At 42.5% G+C, this 16,930-nt stretch overlaps 1 protein-coding gene across 10 annotated transcripts in view; it reads left to right on the top strand.

The window, feature by feature from the left end:
- Positions 1 to 475: 475 nt before the first annotated feature.
- The window catches only part of LOC122738264 (BTG3 associated nuclear protein), a 257,684-nt gene continuing 241,229 nt past the window's right edge, over positions 476 to 16,930 (top strand). For all 10 annotated transcript variants that reach the window (XM_043980316.1, XM_043980317.1, XM_043980319.1 and 7 more), the window contains exon 1: positions 476 to 577. The gene's annotated coding sequence lies outside the window, so the exon portion shown is untranslated. The remainder of the gene's footprint in view (positions 578 to 16,930) is intronic.

The following is a 16,930-nucleotide window of genomic DNA, read 5'->3' on the forward strand; positions in this document are numbered from 1 at the left end:
CAGACTACAAGTCCCAACATGCTCTCTAACATTATAACACAAAGAGGGACTACAACTCCCAGAATGCATCTTGCGGTGGGAGCAGCGCATCCTGGGATTTGTAGTAACCTCTGCTGGTTCTTAGGGGTGGGGGTGGGGAACGGAAAACGACAACGATAAGCAAACCCAAAAGCCAATAAATTAAGTTATTTTATCGAGCCATTTAAGTGACGCCCACTTCCTACAGTCAGCTGGAGAGATGAGAGGACACGCTTGCGTGTATTCTGGAAAATCAAAACGGGATGAGCTTGGGGAGCGGTGCGCATGCGCTCTGACTGAAGTAGTGACCAAAGGGAGAAGGATCAGGTTAAGGTGAAAGCGCGCGCACGAAGATAAGGGACGAGGCCGGCGCTCGCGCGTCGTTTCCTATTCCTTCCCCAGGCGGGTGCGGGTAATGCGTCTGCGCAGGTTTGGGAGGTCGACCGCCGCGGGGGAAGGGAATCGCGGCGCCTGCGCAGTGCAGCAGCTCCTCTCGCGAGGACGGACGCCATTATCGCATCTCCCCGACAAACACCACGAGAATTCCGCAGCCCACACGGTAATTGCAGCTCCCGCAGCCGGTCGCGTCTCCACCTCCCCCCCCTTCCCGCGGGGCGAGAGCGAGAGCGAGATCTCCCCCTCCCCCGCCTCTCCCCTGCTCTCCTCTCCCGGCCTGGCCGGGCCCAGCTCCAGCTCCCACCGCTCGGCCCGGCGTCCGCCTCAGCTCCGGTGCGCCTGGGCCCGGGCCTCGCCGCGCCCCCCCGGACCGGAGCCGCCGCCGCCGGGAGCGGGAGCGGGAGCGTAGGCCCGGCCGGGCCCGGCAGGCTCCTGCGCCAACGGCGGCCTCGCTCGGGCCGCCCGCATCCCGGGGATCGCGGATACCGGGGCGGGGGTGGGGGGGAGGAGGAGGCGGCGGCGCCTTCCTGGGCGGTCATCCCAGGATCCGGGGCCGGCAGCGGCCCCGGAGACAGTCCCGCCGAGACCCCTCCTTGACAGATGAGGAAACTGAGGCCCGGCAAGGGAGGAGGCTTCTCCAGCGCGGCCTCCCCCAGGGCTTCTGGGGGCTTAGAACTGGAAGGGGGGAGCTTTCGCCTCTCTTTTACAGACGAGGAAACTGAGGCCCAGAGAGGCGAAAGCGAAGCGGCCCCAAGCTGCCCTGCTAGGAAATACCATTAGACCGCATCTGAGGGCTGGGAGGGCGGGAGAGGTTTTGTCACTCGGCCTCTTTTTTTTTTCCTTCATATGGGAAACTGAATCTGGTTCCCCCGCCCCCCAATGAAATGACTTCAGATTATTTAGGGAATTATTCATGACCCTCTCCCAACCTCTCCCCCTTCCCCTCCCTTTCTTTCCCGAACCTAAAGATAATGGAGATTCTCTTCCAGCTCACCTGTGTCTACATGGATTGTAAACAGTCCACGTGTCTGGGACGGGACCCACCTTTGTCAATTTCCAAAGCCCTCCATTGTTCTTTTGGGCTTTGCAAACAAAACCCTGAGCCTTTAAAATTGTTTTTTTTTTTTTTGCTTTTTTTTCCACCGCTGACTTTGTATTGGAAAAGGAATTCTGATAAATTATAAAAGCACCAGGATTTAGGAGATTAAATACTTGAAAGTGAAATTACTATTGATTCTGTGATTATTGAACTTCTCTCTGCTATATTCATGCTGTTTGGCTGTGGCCCGTCAAGATAACTTTTTGTCAATTTTGTTTATATCGTAGTTTAGACAAATATTTTTTGGTGAGATTGGGGGATGTTTAATGTGCTAGTCGAACTGAGGTCTGAAGGCACTTTGCAATTCCTGAAACATTTTATAATGTTTGGAGAAAGGGTGACTCACTTTAACTACTGTGGTGCCTAACAGGCTCATTGTAATTAGACATCGTGTTAAAAAGTGTCAATACCAGATTGCTAGATTTTTTCTGTCATGCTCAGTTTTCTCTTGGCATATTGTATATATTATGGTATAATATGATATATTGTATATATTAGGTATATTGTAAAGTCTTAGCTCCATTCAGAGTCTTACATGAGGGTTAGAAGTTATGTTGGTGGGATTTTTTTTTAAGAATTGGAACGATATTCATCTACAAAGTACAAAGAAACTTGTTAACCTTATTGTTCCATAAATAGCATATATAGATCTTTGAGTTACTGATTGTATATGTTTAATTTGTTTCAGAAAAGAAAATAGGATGCAATCCTACTTTGAATTTTGGGAAAGCAATCAGAATTTTAGAAGTGGAAAGATCAGTGTGGAGCCTCAGTCCAATTCCTTCATTGATTAAAAGCTGGGTTTTTGCCTCACTTCATATTATTTTGGGGGATACTGATTTGGCTCTTTTGAATCTTAGCCTTGGTTTTTGCTTTGGTCAGGTTTAAAAAAAATTTTTTTTTCACTTTTGTTTAAGCTGGGGCAAAATTCAGACATAGATACTTACAACATAAGCATTCTTGAAATGTATTTTAATACTCATACTTCCAGTATGACCTCTTTGGTTTCCCCTCCACAAATGTGGATTTCAATCTCCATCTTAGTTTTCAGTTGTTGCTATAGCTAAAAGAAATGAATCAGTGCTGCCAGCTTGGTGAGGTCTTTTCATTTTGTCTTGTACTGTGACAAGCACACAGTATCTTCACTGCACCCATCCTCAGAACCTTTGCATGCTAGTAGAACTTGCCAGAGCTGGCCTCCTGGAGGGATTGAGAACCCCCTGGCCAACTCCAGACTTGGATGATGTCTCATCTGGTCCCTCATGGATGTGTTCTTGACATAAGAACTTCTTAGCATGTGAAGAGGAAAGGAGCATTTTCACCTGGGAGGGAAAGAAAAATGCTTGAGAGAGAGGAAGGTGGTGGGCAGGGGGAGGGATTGAGGATTTACTAGGTGCCTTCCATATGCTGGGCATTTTACAAATATTTTATTTGATAATTATGCTGCCCTTCAGAGTTGTGTGAGATGAGAGGGAAATCACCGATCTCCTGAAAAGGGCCCTGAACTGGAGGAATCTGGAGATGGGACTCCAGTAGTCTGATTTGTCTTGGGTGACCCAGGATGGTAACTTAGTCTTTAATTTTCAGCACCATCCTCTTCTGAAAATGTATAGGGCTTAGACTAGGCCTCTAAGGTTAGTTGCAGTGTTCTAAAATTGTGATTATTTGTTTACATTAACAGCTCTTTGTAGGATGATGGTGGGTTAGGCTTTTTCATTGCCATGAAAAAATTTTTCTTCTGGGTTAGAAGTAGTCTTGAATGGCTTTGGCCTAATTATAACTCACTATGGCTGAACTTTGACTGCCAAGCCAATAATTGCCTTAGGAACAGCTAGATTAAGTCAAACAAGTGGCTTCCAAGGGAGTGAAGTTGAAGGGTTCAGCATGGTCTTGTAGCTGGAAAAATTCAAGGTAAACTTGAATTTATTAAGGAAAGAGGACGCTGCTTTGGAATAGCTTGGTGTGGTCTGTGAGTAGGAGGGAGACACGAAGTAATCCGAAATATGCTGCCTTTCAATTGCCTCACATCTGAGTTCTGCATAATTGCCAAATGTGATGATCAAGCAATTTAAATATTGCATTGCGGCCTACCTAGTGTTTGAATGGTGAAGATCTAGATCTAGATATATAGTATCCGTAGTATGGATATCCCTAGACACGTGCAATAGATACATTCCAACAAAGGCCACTGTAAAGTGAGATTTAATTCAGTAAATATGTATCACATTCTTAAATGGTGGCGATACAAAGGTGACAGTTTCTCCCCTGGGTGAGCTTAGCCTTTTGGGAGTTAGGAGTAGGGATGTGACATGCATAGATAACTAGAGTAAAAGAGAGGGCATGAAAAGTGCAAAGGAGATCCAGAAGTATCAGGAAAATTTGAGAATGGAGGGGGCATTGTCATTGGGGGAGGGTGGGACAAGGGAGAGAAAACTTAACGAAAGAGAAAAAAACCTGAATGTCAACTTTGAAAGAATCTGGATTTTTTAGCAGGCAGATGAGTGAGTGTATTTTGGTCACTGAGGACATGGGACAGCCTATGTCACTGTAGAGAGGTGGGAGGTGTCAGATATTTGGGGAACAACCAGGACTCTAGTTTGGTTGGAATGTAGAGTTCATAAAGGAACTTAATATGAAGTAAACGTGGAGAGTTGTTTGGAACCATGCCTCTTTGCCCCTTTGTCTCCGATATAAAGGAAACTCAGTGTCATTCTTTGAACTCTGGTGAGCCCTCATTGAGTGATCTTCCTGGTAGTCCCTGTACCAGCCATTAGCAGGCCTAGTGGCAAGGTTGCCTGGGCCTCCACTAGTCGTAGGGCTACTTGAGAATTTGCTGGTCACATAACTGCCGTCCAGTAAGGCCTAATTTAGGAATTAAAATTTTACCAAATGATTAATGGGACAAAATGTTTCAAAGCAGAATTTTCAGGCAAATTTGATTTTTAGCTTTTTATCACTTTACTGGGACAGAAATATTGGGGGATAGCAGTAATTATACCAAAAGTGCTGGATGAGGCATCATCTTAAGTGCTCAAGTTAGTTGATTGTCAAACATGGTTCCTAAGGGAAGCACAGCATAGACAATTCCCACACAGCCAATACTTGATTAAGAAGCCATCTTAAATTACAAGCCACTTAACACATAGGTAATTCTTGAAACATTTGAAATTAAGTTAACCAGTATGCCATCGTAGTTATGCCAATTATTCTTTTTTAAAACTCGTCACTAAGTCACATGTGTCTACTTAATTAATTTTGTAATCTGTTACATGTAGGAAGGTTGCTTCATTTCAAGATGATGGTGGCTGTTGTGTATTGGTTGTGTGTAACGCCGGAAGCGTTGGGTGTATATAAACTGGCAAGAAGTGGGAGCTATCACTGCTTCAGAAACCTACCAGATACAGTTATAGCCACTAATCTTTCTGATCTCTTCAGTTTACTTCATTCTTTGTATTTCCCAATAGAATGTAAGCTCTTTGAGGGCAAGGACCCTTCCTTTTTCTTTTTTTTGGTCTTTTTATCCCCAGTACTCCCTAGTACAGTGCCTTTCACATAGCAGGTGTGTATATGTGTGTGTATATACATATACATATACATATACATATACATATACATATACATATACATATACATATACATATACATATACATATACATATACATATACATGTATATGTGTGTTAGAAATGCAAATAGTGTTGTGCAGCTCTAGTGTTAGCAGCTCCAGTGTTGCTAGCAGGTCCCTGCTCAAAGAATCCAAGCAGGCAGCAGAGATTGAGTGAAGGCTTCTTTATTCATCTTCCAGAAGATGGGTACACTGAAGTGAGCCCTCACTTCTATTTATACTCACCAAGGGTGACCAATCACAGTATAATTCTCATTTGCATACCGCATTACAAAAACAACCAGTCACAGCATATTGTACCAACCTCCCATATATGGTAACCGTAAGGACCAATCAGATTATATCAGTTAGCCAGATAGCCTGCCCTGTTAACAACCAATCAGATTGCACCAGTTGACCAATCAGATTGTGACACTAGGCCTTAACCTTATTCTGGGCAAGAATGTCCCTTCCTTACTAGAACTCTGTTAACACACATAACCATACATAACTTATCAAAAACCAAAACTTAAGTCGGGTTTGAACATCGGGGTCACGTGGGGATCACCTCGGGCCCCTCAAGGTGAACTCCCAGCTCAGCTCAGCTCCCACAAAACACAGGTCTCTTTCCAGACTCTGGGCGCACTGCCCAGGAGCAGAGGATCCTCATGTGCCTGGCCTCCCCTTGCTGGGAGGTTTGGGCAACAAAACAGTGGGGCCTGAAACCAGACTCACTCCCTGCCTTCAGGGCTCTGAGAAGAGTCCAGATACGGTCTTTTCTCTCAATGTGTATACATGTTATATATTGTACACACACATATATAATTGTGTCTTCAAATTAAACTGGAAATGCAGGATAAATAAGATTTTGAACTGAATAAACTGCTTATTATTACTATGACCCAGTTAAAATTACTGTTATAAAAAAATAGTGGGTTTTTTTTTTTTTGGTGGGGCAATGAGGGTTAAGTGACTTGTCCAGGGTCACACAGCTAGTGTCAAATGTCTGAGTCTGGATTTGAACTCAGGTCCTCCTGAATCCAGGGCCAGTGCTTTATCCACTGTGCCACCTAGCTGCCCCCAAAAATAGTGTTTTTAAAGCTGCTTACTTCGCAGGTTTTATACATTCAGATTTTTTCTTTATGAGGTCACTCTTCCCCCTCCTCCCTTTATATATTTTTTAAGTACATTTGAATTCCAGTATAAAAGAAAACACATTTGTGGTCACTATCTTAGAACAATTAAAAAACCGACTCTATACTCTATATGCAGGTAATGCATGTGTAATAAATAAAGGTCTGTTGTTTTGGATTTCCATTTCAAATGTGTAGTGTTCACATGAGATCACACCAGGAAGGATAAAATGTAGTTCACTGTTAACATAATCCTTAAAAAGTTTTTCTCTGGGGATTTTATTAGGAAAAATGAAGTTGGATTCGAAGAAAAACTAGAGCAAAAGTGCTCCACAATTATGTGGTTCAGTTTGACCATAGTGTAACTGGTAATGGGTGAGAAGTGTTTAAAATCAAATTACAAGATTCTGAGAGTCATTGTTTGAAGCATTGTTTCCATAGTTTAAGATCTTAGATCTGATTACATTTTGGGATGGGGGAGGGAGGGGGCAGGCAGTGAGGGTTAAGTGACTTGCCTAGAGTCACACAGCTACTGTCCAGAGTCAGGCCTGACCGAATACCTGCCCAAGATCTTAGATCTGAATAGTATTAGTGTTGAACTTATTAGGATTTTTGAAGACCAGATTAAAATAAGAAGCCCATTTGTAAACTCATCCCTATGTTACTGATTCTTTATCATTCCATTTTTTTGTTTGTTTGTTTTTAGTTTTTTACTACCTCCTAAGCAGAAACCTGCTTTGTATTATCTGTTTATGTGGAAGGGCTGTGACTGGGGTGTGGGCAGCCTGGTGGTAGTGATGGTGCTAGGGGTACAATCAGTCTTTTTCAAAAGATTACTTTTATTTTGTCTCTACACAATGATGATGAGGACCTACCATCAATATTATAGTTACTTTTGAGTTTTTCCATGAATTATTGATTTCTACCTGACCATTCCCATGATCCACATCGTCCCCTCTCCTCCTCCCAAAACAGACTATATGGATTCACATCATCAAGACTATAAACTGTAGTCACAGAATGAAAGGAAGTGGTCCCATTAGGTACTGAACCCATGCTAAGTTGGACTCATTTGAAACTAATGAATTTAACAGGAGAATAGATTGACATCTGTACCTCATTATGTTTATGGTTAGTTGGAACATTAGATATCCAGGAATTAAGTAAAGATTAATTTATCCATATTTATTAACGGGATGGTAAAATCTGCAATATATTCTACAGCCAAGTACAAATGATTGATTTCCCACCCCTATTTTAAACAAATCTTGCCTCCACTGTTTCCTTTGTATGAGAAATCAAGAGCTGTCCAAAGATAAGTGGGTTTTAATTTTAAAAAGACAGAACAAACCAAGCCCATGCTAAGTTTATTTGTGAAAGATGAGCTTTTTCTTGCATGATAAGATATTTTGTCCTATTCAAAGAAAGTACTACATATAATCTATCATTATACTTAAGGCAGAACATTATTAAATATTTCCTTCAACTAGAATTGATGTTTATTTGAGGCTCAATGAATGCTGGTATTTCTCTTGATAAGACAATTCATTATATAGAATTTTGACATTGAACTGATGAAGCAGGTATTGAAAGCCAGAAGGCCCACTTCTGAATCCCATCCTAGCTACTTAGAATCCAACAAAAGCATTTAACTCCTACTATGTGCAGAGTGAGCCAGCTGCTAGTTGTGGGAAACACACATTTAGCTGCTAAATGAAGGATTAGATCCTGACAGATACAATACATACCATCCAGTGATAAGCAAATGGATATTTCTGAACTGAAGTTAGTTCTTTGAAAATTTATCCTGCAAGATGGGCCTTTCCACAGTGGCTGGTTGTCAATTGATAATTTGTTGTTGGGCATGTTTTGAACTCTGCATTTTGAGCCTCTTCCCCGGCCCCTGGAGGAAAAAACAAAAATCAGTAAGCATGGCCAAAGAAAACCGATTTCCAAGTTGGCCATGTCCAGAGATGCTGGTCTTAGAGGCTTTAATCTCTATCTTGGCTTGGGGTGAGTAGCATTCATTATCAGCCCTCTGTTTATTGGGGTTGATACCTGCATTGAGCAGGGTTCTTAAGCTTTCAGAATTATTTTTACAATGGTAAAGTTATAGTACAAATTGTTCTCGTAGTTCTACTATCAGTTCATGCCAGTTTCCCTAGGTTTCTCTGAAACCACCCCCTACATTTCTTTTTCTTTTTCTTTTTTGTGGGGCAATGAGGGTTAAGTGACTTGCCCAGGGTCACACAGCTAGTAAGTTTCAAGTGTCTGAGGCCAGATTTGAACTTAGGTCCTCCTGAATCCAGGGCCGGTGCTCTATCTACTGCATCACCTAGCTGCCCCATCCCCCCTACATTTCTTAAAGCACTATAGTATTCTGTTAGCTTTATATCATTCCCCAGGAGCTGGGCAGGCTCTCCCTTAACTTCCAGTGCTTAGTCACTGTGAGAGGTTGCTATAAATATTTTTGCACACGTAGGACTTTTCCTCTCTTTGGTGTTGGGTATAGGAAGCCTCTTAGCTTCGAGTTTGTTGTTCTTCCTTTTCAAATGTTAAAAAGTACTTATTTCCTTTGCCCCTATCACATTTTTGCCTCGATTAGTTATTTGCATCTATGTCACATCTTCCCCATAGATTGTAAGTTTGTTTCCTTTTTTCCCATCTTTGTATTACAGTTCCTAGAATGGTGCCTTGGCCAAATTAGGCACTTAATAAACATTTGCTCAACCGAATAATCATCAGTGTGAAAAAGAATGAGTTCATAATGGCTTCAAGAAGCAATTTAGGGGGCAGCTAGGTGGCGCAGTGGATAAAGCACCTGCCCTGGATTCAGGAGGACCTGAGTTCAAATTCGACCTCAGACACTTGACACTTACTAGTTGTGTGACCCTGGACAAGTCACTTAACCCTCATTGCCCCGGACCTGCCAAAGAAGCAATTTATACATGTACTAGGCAGAAGTAAATAGAACAGCAAAATGGTGACAAAGGAGTACTTAAGTGACTTTTAAGATTTGAAAGCATTTATTAAGCATCTGCTCTGTACCCAGGAACTTCATTTGCTGCTAAGGATGCAAAAACAAAAATGGTAAAGCCCCTGCCCTTAAGAAGCTTATATTCTATAGGGGAAAACACTATATTACAAGGATTTTTGGAAGGTTAAAAGGATCCTTTTAGGCCAGTGGCAAAAACCAGAGATTCCACATTTTTGAACCTCCTCCCAGTGCCTTCCCTCTGATGTGACCTCCCATTCAGGAAGACCCCAATTCAAATCTGACCTCAGACACTTCCCAACTGTGTGACCCTGCTCTGTTTGCCTCAGTTTCCTCACCAAAAGATAGGGATAATATGGCAGCACTTGTCCCAGTGGATCAAATGAGATCGTATTTATAAACCACTTAGCATGGCACAGTGTAGGAGTTTTTATGTAAATGCTTATTCTCTCCCTTTCCCCACTTTGCCCCAATTTTATCTTGTGTGTTCATATTTGTGTCTTGTGTCTTATCTTTCTGTTAGACTGAATTCTTTGAGACCAAGGATTACTTTTTGCCTGTCTTCATTTAGCACACAGCACTTACTTAATCGATGACTGGCTGACTTACGAAGTTTTGAGGTCTTTGGAAGGAACCGACCAATCAGCAGCTTGTCATACCTGTTCCACTGCCCCAGGCATGCTCTACACCTTGTATGCCCAATACCTGGAGGTGCCATAGTTGCTGGGTCCAACCTAAGAGAAGCAGAAATGGCTCTGCCTTGGCACCCACCCACAGGATCCTGAAGACAGGTTCCTGATGGGTTTTGTTGAATAAATGTCCCCAGTGGGTTTTTCCTGCCCCGAGTCTTATTTAAGGCTCCAGTTATGGAGCACAGGAAAATGCAAAGCCCTAAATGAGTAGCATTATGAATATTTGGGGGATAAATTGGTGAGAAAGTGCAAGTGGGAAGAGAAAATGAGAGCCTCATGTCAGGAGTCAGTTATTGTACACAGAATAAAGGGGTGAGGGGCGAGGGAATGGGGAACAAGTATTGCTTATTTTTACTGTTTCTTCAAGTTTGACAACTACTTTTATTGTTACTTGGCCTACTTTGCTGTTCCAAGTCCCATTTACGAATCTGGCCATTGCCATTTCGAATTCTAGATCTGCTTTATTTGATTTTTGTCAAATGGAGGAGAAGGAAATTAGGAGACTTGGTAGGGTTAGTGGTAGATGAAGAATATAGCCCCCCTAAAGGAGGAGCAGATAAATGGGAGCAATGTCTCATTTTCAAAAAGCTCACCTCCACCCTTCCAAGTCCTTTGTAATCTCAGTGCAGTTGCTCAGATGACTTCTTATGCTGTTTGTAGGCAGTATGTATATATGTGTGTGTGTGTGTGTGTGTGTGTAGCTGTTTGCGTTGCTGTCTTCTCATTAGATTGTGAGCTCTTTGTGGGCAGGAACAGATTTTTTTGTTTGTTTTTGGTCTTTCTTTGTATTCCTAGTATTTAGTGCAGTGCCTGGTTTGCTGGAAAACCCTTAGGAAAAATTATAATGGAATTTAGAGGTCTGGGACAGAAGAGAGATATGTAAGACTGGAGAAGGGCTTTTAAAAAGGACTTCCAAGAAAACATTTTAAACTCCCGGGGGAAAAAAGGGAAAACCAGCTAGCCTTATGGAAGTGTGTCAAGTTTGTTCATAATTGCCTCCCTTCTGTTTGTAGTCCCCTCTTGCCGTGCCCCTTATTCAACCCCCTTAAGTCCCAGTAGAGAATCATTGTGGTTTCTTTACCCTCAAAGCCTGTTCTTTTGGAGCCATGTCTTGTGCCTGGCTCCCTTTCTCTGATCTACTTTTTCCCCTTATAAAAATATCATCTGTCATGAGAAGTAATAGGCTAATTCACACTGAGGTGATAATGACTTTCAAGTGGTTTAATATGCTACTGTCTCTGGAGTGTCTGCATTTGGAGATGAGTGGCTTAACTCAAATGAATATATCTCTAACCCAGGGGGTTTTCACCTTTTTTTGTGTGTTATGGACCCTGTCAGGTAGTCTGGTGATATATAGGGACCCCTTCTCAGAATCATATTTTTAAATAACTTAAAATTTCAGTTCAGAGTTAGTGAAAATAAAGGGTTTTTTGTTTGTTTTGTTTGTTACCCATTCACAGACCTCCTGAAATCTATCTCCTTCTAGAAATTCGTGGACTTTAGGTTAGGAATTCCTGCCCTCAGGGAGTTTTAAATTGTGTGTGTGTGTGTGTGTGTGTGTGTGTGTGTGTGTGAATAAAAGGTAGTTGATAGTAGATGTTTATTGATTGATTTACACGGTGCCAGGGGATAACAAGGAACTGTGGGAGCTAAAAAGAAGCATCAGTTTCTAGGAGCTCACACAGTCTGGTCCGGGAGACAAGACACAGACAAGTAAGAGAGATGGCTCAAAATGGGATAAGAGCTGTAGACATACCCAAGTGCAGTAGGAGGTGGGAGAAAAGACTAAGCCAGATGCGTCAGAGGTGAGTTAACCAGGAGGTAGAATTGGCACCTAGGACTCCAGCTCCCACACTCCCAAGGGTTGTCCCCAAGACTCCCAAGACTCTGAGACTCCCAAGCAGAGTGATGGGGTGGGTTAGGGTGGGGCAGAGAGGCCAGAGAAGGGCCGTGTAGGTAGGGGAATGGTATATGTAAAGCAAGGAACACAGGCTCTTCTGGGAACAGTGAATAAGCCTGGTTGAAGTAGAGGATTTCTATTTGAGCAGGCTAAGTGACTTTGGGCAGCCAGGTGGTGTGATGGATAGAGTGCAGGGCCTAGAGTCAGGAAGCCCAAAGTTCAAATCTAGCCTCAGACACTTATTAGCTATGTGACCCTGGGCAAGTCACTTACCTCTGTTTGCCTCAGTTTCCTCATCTGTAAAATCAGCTAGAAAAGGAGATGGCAAACCACATCTTTGGCAAGAAAACCCAAATGGGGTCATGAAGAGTCAGACAAGACTGAAAGACTGAATGACAACTAGCGACTTAAGATAATAGATGTAGAGTTAGTAGAGTTGTTAGAGGTTGTCACGAGTGGGGATTGTCTTATTCTTTGTATTTGTATCTCCAGCCTCTAGCACAGAGTAGGCACTTAATAAATATCTGTTGATCTAGTTCAGACTTCTCGTTTTACGGTTAAAGAAACCGAGGTAGAATGACCTGTATGACCAAAGTAGGCAGCAATTTCTGATACTATCCACGATGATGTTTTTGCCAGAGCATCTGGGTGTTAGTTTTAATGGAAACCTTCGTGTTAAAGATTCAGCTTCATGTAATCTACATGCTTGATATGTCGGTCATTTGTGGTTGACCAAGTCTCTGAGATTATTTTTTGGTTAAAATAAAGAGTTGTGGAAATCTGGCATTATTCTTGTAGATCCAAATGGCTAGATGCTGGGGAACCCAATTGGTTGTCATCAAACAGGAGGAAGTCTCTCCCCCTGGATGTCGGGAAGTTTACTTAGGCCATTTATCAGTGACTCAGATAAAGGCACAGATGTGAAGATCTCACAAAGCTGTTTGGGGGCGGGGGCGGGGTGGGGGGGATCTGCTAATCATTAGATGACAGGTTCCCCAGAGCTCCCCATAGGATACGATTGGTTGTATACAAAGAGGAGGCCTTAGTTAGAGGGGTTGTGGAAGTCATTGCTAGTGAGATGTCACTGTGGAAGGAAGTTTGACTCCTAGCCCAGTGCTCTGTCTGCTGTGCCACCTCTCTGATCCCTCAGTGCGTTCAGATTTGTGTCCCCTCCAGCAGGGACCTCCTATGCTTGTATTTGTGGCATTGGCATACAGGATAAATTACAAACAAGATAATCAGTAAGGAGTCCAGTTAGAAGACTGTTATAGTCATGGACAATGAAGGCCCGAATCAAATTAATGATATTAGAAACAGGGAAGAATAATAGTTTTCCTTGATAGAGTTTTTTTGTTTGTTTGTTTGGTTTTTTTTTTGGTGAGGCGTTTGGGGTTAAGTGACTTGCTTAGGATCACACAGCTAGTAAGTGTTAAGTGTCTGAGGTCAGATTTGAACTCAGGTACTCCTGACTCCAGGGCCGGTGCTCTATCCACTGCGCCACCTAGCTGCCCCAATAGATTAAAAAAACCCCCTTATTTTGTTTTTTTATTAACAAAGTTTCTCTCTCTCTCTCTCTCTCTCTCTCTCTCTCTCTCTCTCTCTCTCTCTCTCTCTCTCTCTCTCTCTCTCTCTCTTTCTCTCACCTCCAGTAGCCACAATTGAAAATAAAAAAAGGAAAGAAAAAACTAAACCCTTGTAACATATGCACAAGTCAAGCAAAACAGATTCCTACACTGGCCAGGTCCAAAAATATGTCTCTAGTTCTGCATTTGGAGTTCATTTCTTCTTGCAGGAGGAGGTAGGTAGAGGCATATATCTCAGCCCTGGTCCACTGGAGTTGTGTTTGTCACTTCTTGGATCAGATTTCTCAGATGAAAGAGAAACTTCTAAGAGAATACACTGTATCTAGGGACCTGCCGGATATGGAGGATCTTTACTTCCTACACACACGTTTAACTGCATTTTTGTTAAAACGGTCTAGGTTATTTCTTTTCTTTCCTTCTTTAAATTAGTGGTGGGGGAGGTGACAGGGAGAGAAAATAAATGATTGTTAATTAAAAAAACAAAATAACAAAAGGAACACCTCTACCAATAGTTACTACTCTTTTCTGTTTCTGGTATTGTTAGCTTGCTTCAAGCCTTCAAGTCAAGGAGTCAAGGAGTCAAGGAGTCAAGGATGGTGCCAAGAGTTGATGATGGCTTCTAAGTACCTTTTGCAGCTATCTAGAAGAGGGCTTTTTGGTGGAGGGGGGAAGAGAGGAAAGACTAAGTGATGGCCCCCTTGGTCACTTTGAATTGGAGAGGATGGCAGGATATCTAAGTGTTTGGTAATAAGAGACTAGAGCGCGGATGAGAAACGAAGGCAGGGGCAGGTGTAGCTTTGGGAGTGTTTTGCCTAGAGTTAAAGCCTTGAGAAGAAGAGAAAAACCAAGATCTGGGATAAAGCCTTGGGGGAGACTCCCAGGGAGTGGTAGGTACCACGTCAGTAATGCATAGGATTGGTTTGAAGGCGAGGAGAACCATAGAAACCAGGGGCTGGGAGAGTTTTAATAAATAGATGATGGTTAGCAGTGTCTGGAGGCCAAAGGAGAAAGTCAAGGAGGCTGAGAGAAGGTAGTTGGGGCAATTCTTGACTTTGGAGACAGCAATTTTAGCACAGTAGCCCCAGTGGGCAGATGTGAAATGCATAGGAGGACATTCTGGTGTTTATTCTCCCACAGAGCTTTAGGTAAATCACTTGGCCCCCTTGGGCCTCAATTTCTTCATATGTAAAATAAAGGAGTTCTTCACCAAAGTATTTTGATGGCTGTATTTCAGTGTAGCTGGTCTCCTTTGTAATTGTATGTATTTTATGTTATGCTTTTGAAAACATGATTCAGAAAAGGGGGCCATCTGTTTCACCGGGCTCCCACAGGAGTCTATGAAACAAAAGAGGGCTCTTGGACCAGCTGATCTCTGGGTTTCTTCTCAGATCTAAAATCCTATGATTCCCATGTAATAGATAGATTACATGGTAGGTAGATACTAGGGGTTTGGGGGTCCAAAGGTAGGAGAGATGGCATCTAATGGGCCCATCAGGTCATACCTAGCTTTAGGGTTGTTTTTTGTTTGTTTGTTTGTTTTTTTAGTGAGGCAATTGGGGTTAAGTGACTTGCCCAAGGTCACACAGCTAGTAAGTGTTAAGTGTCTGAGGCCGGATTTGAACTCAGGTCCTCCTGACTCCAGGGCCGGTGCTCTATTCACTGCTCCACCTAGCTGCCCCCAGGGTTGTTTTTAATGGGAAAACTGGTGCCTATCTGAAAGCACTAAGAAAGGGACTGGCAAGTGTGAAATATTTAAGATGCTCTGGAGGAAAGGATTACTGAGATAGAGAGGCCCCTGGGGAGGCAAGAAGAAATGGGATCTAGGGCACAGGTGGAAGGAAGGGCTCATGGAGAGAGGAGCTATATGTTTTCTTTGATACTGCAGGGGAAAGATGACAGGATAAATGTAGGATCTTGTGGAGCTCATGCTAGATGAACTGGACCTTCTCTGTAGAGAGATGTGTACTTCAGTTATGTGAGTAATGGAGAAAAGAGGAGGTCTAGAGTAACTTCTTTAAACATCAGGAGATGATGATGCCATAGTAAATGAGGTTCAAAGGAAAGTAATAAGCTGCATTCTAACTCCCTTCAGGCTAGGTTGTTAATGGTTTATTAGAAGTACACCAAAGTAAAAAAAAAAATTTCTGGAAGCTGAGATTTTGTTGAAAATGCTTCTCCCCACTTAGGATTTTAAAGTAGTTACCATTGTTGGGCAAAACAGTAGACTGATTATGTTCAAAGAAAGAGACAAAGTTCACAAGAAGTTCCACATGTGGAAAAAGTGGAAAATACCGAGCAAAAGTGGTTTGCCATAACAGATTTTTTGATTGCCATGCAAATTGTTCCAGGTATTTAAACGGCTGTTCTGGAAAACATGAGGCATCCTTTGTTGGAATGGAAACATTAGACCAAACCTCATTATTCTTTGAAAGCTTGATTTTCTTGAACTCATTACAGTTAGATCAGATTTCGATGGCAAGAAGTTGTCATGTCATTGCCTTATCATAACTCTGGCTGCTTTGGGCTGTAGTTGTTAACATCCATTTTGTCATGATCGTTAATCCTTTTTCTTTATGGTGTAACTCACAGAAAGCTATGCCTTGTGGCTGCAGAGCAGTGGGTTGGTGTGGTTTTGCTCTTCTCTCTACTGAGCAGAGAGCCTTTATTACTTAAGGCTCACGACCACCTTGGTGGCTGGGGAGAAGGGGTGAGTATGTTTCTGCATATAGACAGCAATGAAGAGCTGACTGTAAATCAGCTTCTTATGGAATATTTTCAGACCAGAATGGAATCGAATCTGGAACGCAGAAAAGTATTGTCCAGTTATATTATAGTCAATGCAGCATCTGTGGGCAAGGGCCTTTCCTCCCTTCTTCCACCCTTGCCCCCCAACTCCCCAGTTGCTTTTCCTGTTTTACCTCAATCAGTGAATCAGCAAACATTTCTTCAATGCTTCCCGTGCTAGCCCTAGTCTGCTATATATAGTTGGGGAATTTATTTATAATCCTTGAGAAATAATGGGGAGGCATACCAGACAGAATTAATTGCCTTTCCCTCTGAAAAGCTGACTTATATTAACTTAATCATGGTATACGAAACACTCTGCCAAATAACCAACCCCACAGGAATTTTGCTTGCTGGGTTGGGCAGAGTGAGTGAAATCAGAACTTACAGTTATTCAGGCTCAGCCTGTGGGTTTATTCCAAGGCTCTTCTTGTACCCTGAGGGGGTATTTCCTGGACTTTTCTCTAAAATGCTAATGTACAAGGTTGTCTTCACAAATTAGCAAACAGCTTCAGAATACTGAACTGAATTTGCTGGCCACTCTTCATAAGCATAAGTTCCATCATTCACTAATTTGTATTATTACATAATATTGGAAGCCTATCCCTTGTTGTCATTGAGGCTCACTCTGTAGTGCATGGTGAAAACTAATTTTTCTTTCTGTATCTAGACACACACACACATACATACATACGTACATGTATATATAATATATGTTTGATTTTT

Source organism: Dromiciops gliroides, chromosome 2, assembly GCF_019393635.1.
Source record: "Dromiciops gliroides isolate mDroGli1 chromosome 2, mDroGli1.pri, whole genome shotgun sequence".
NCBI lineage: Eukaryota > Metazoa > Chordata > Mammalia > Microbiotheria > Microbiotheriidae > Dromiciops > Dromiciops gliroides.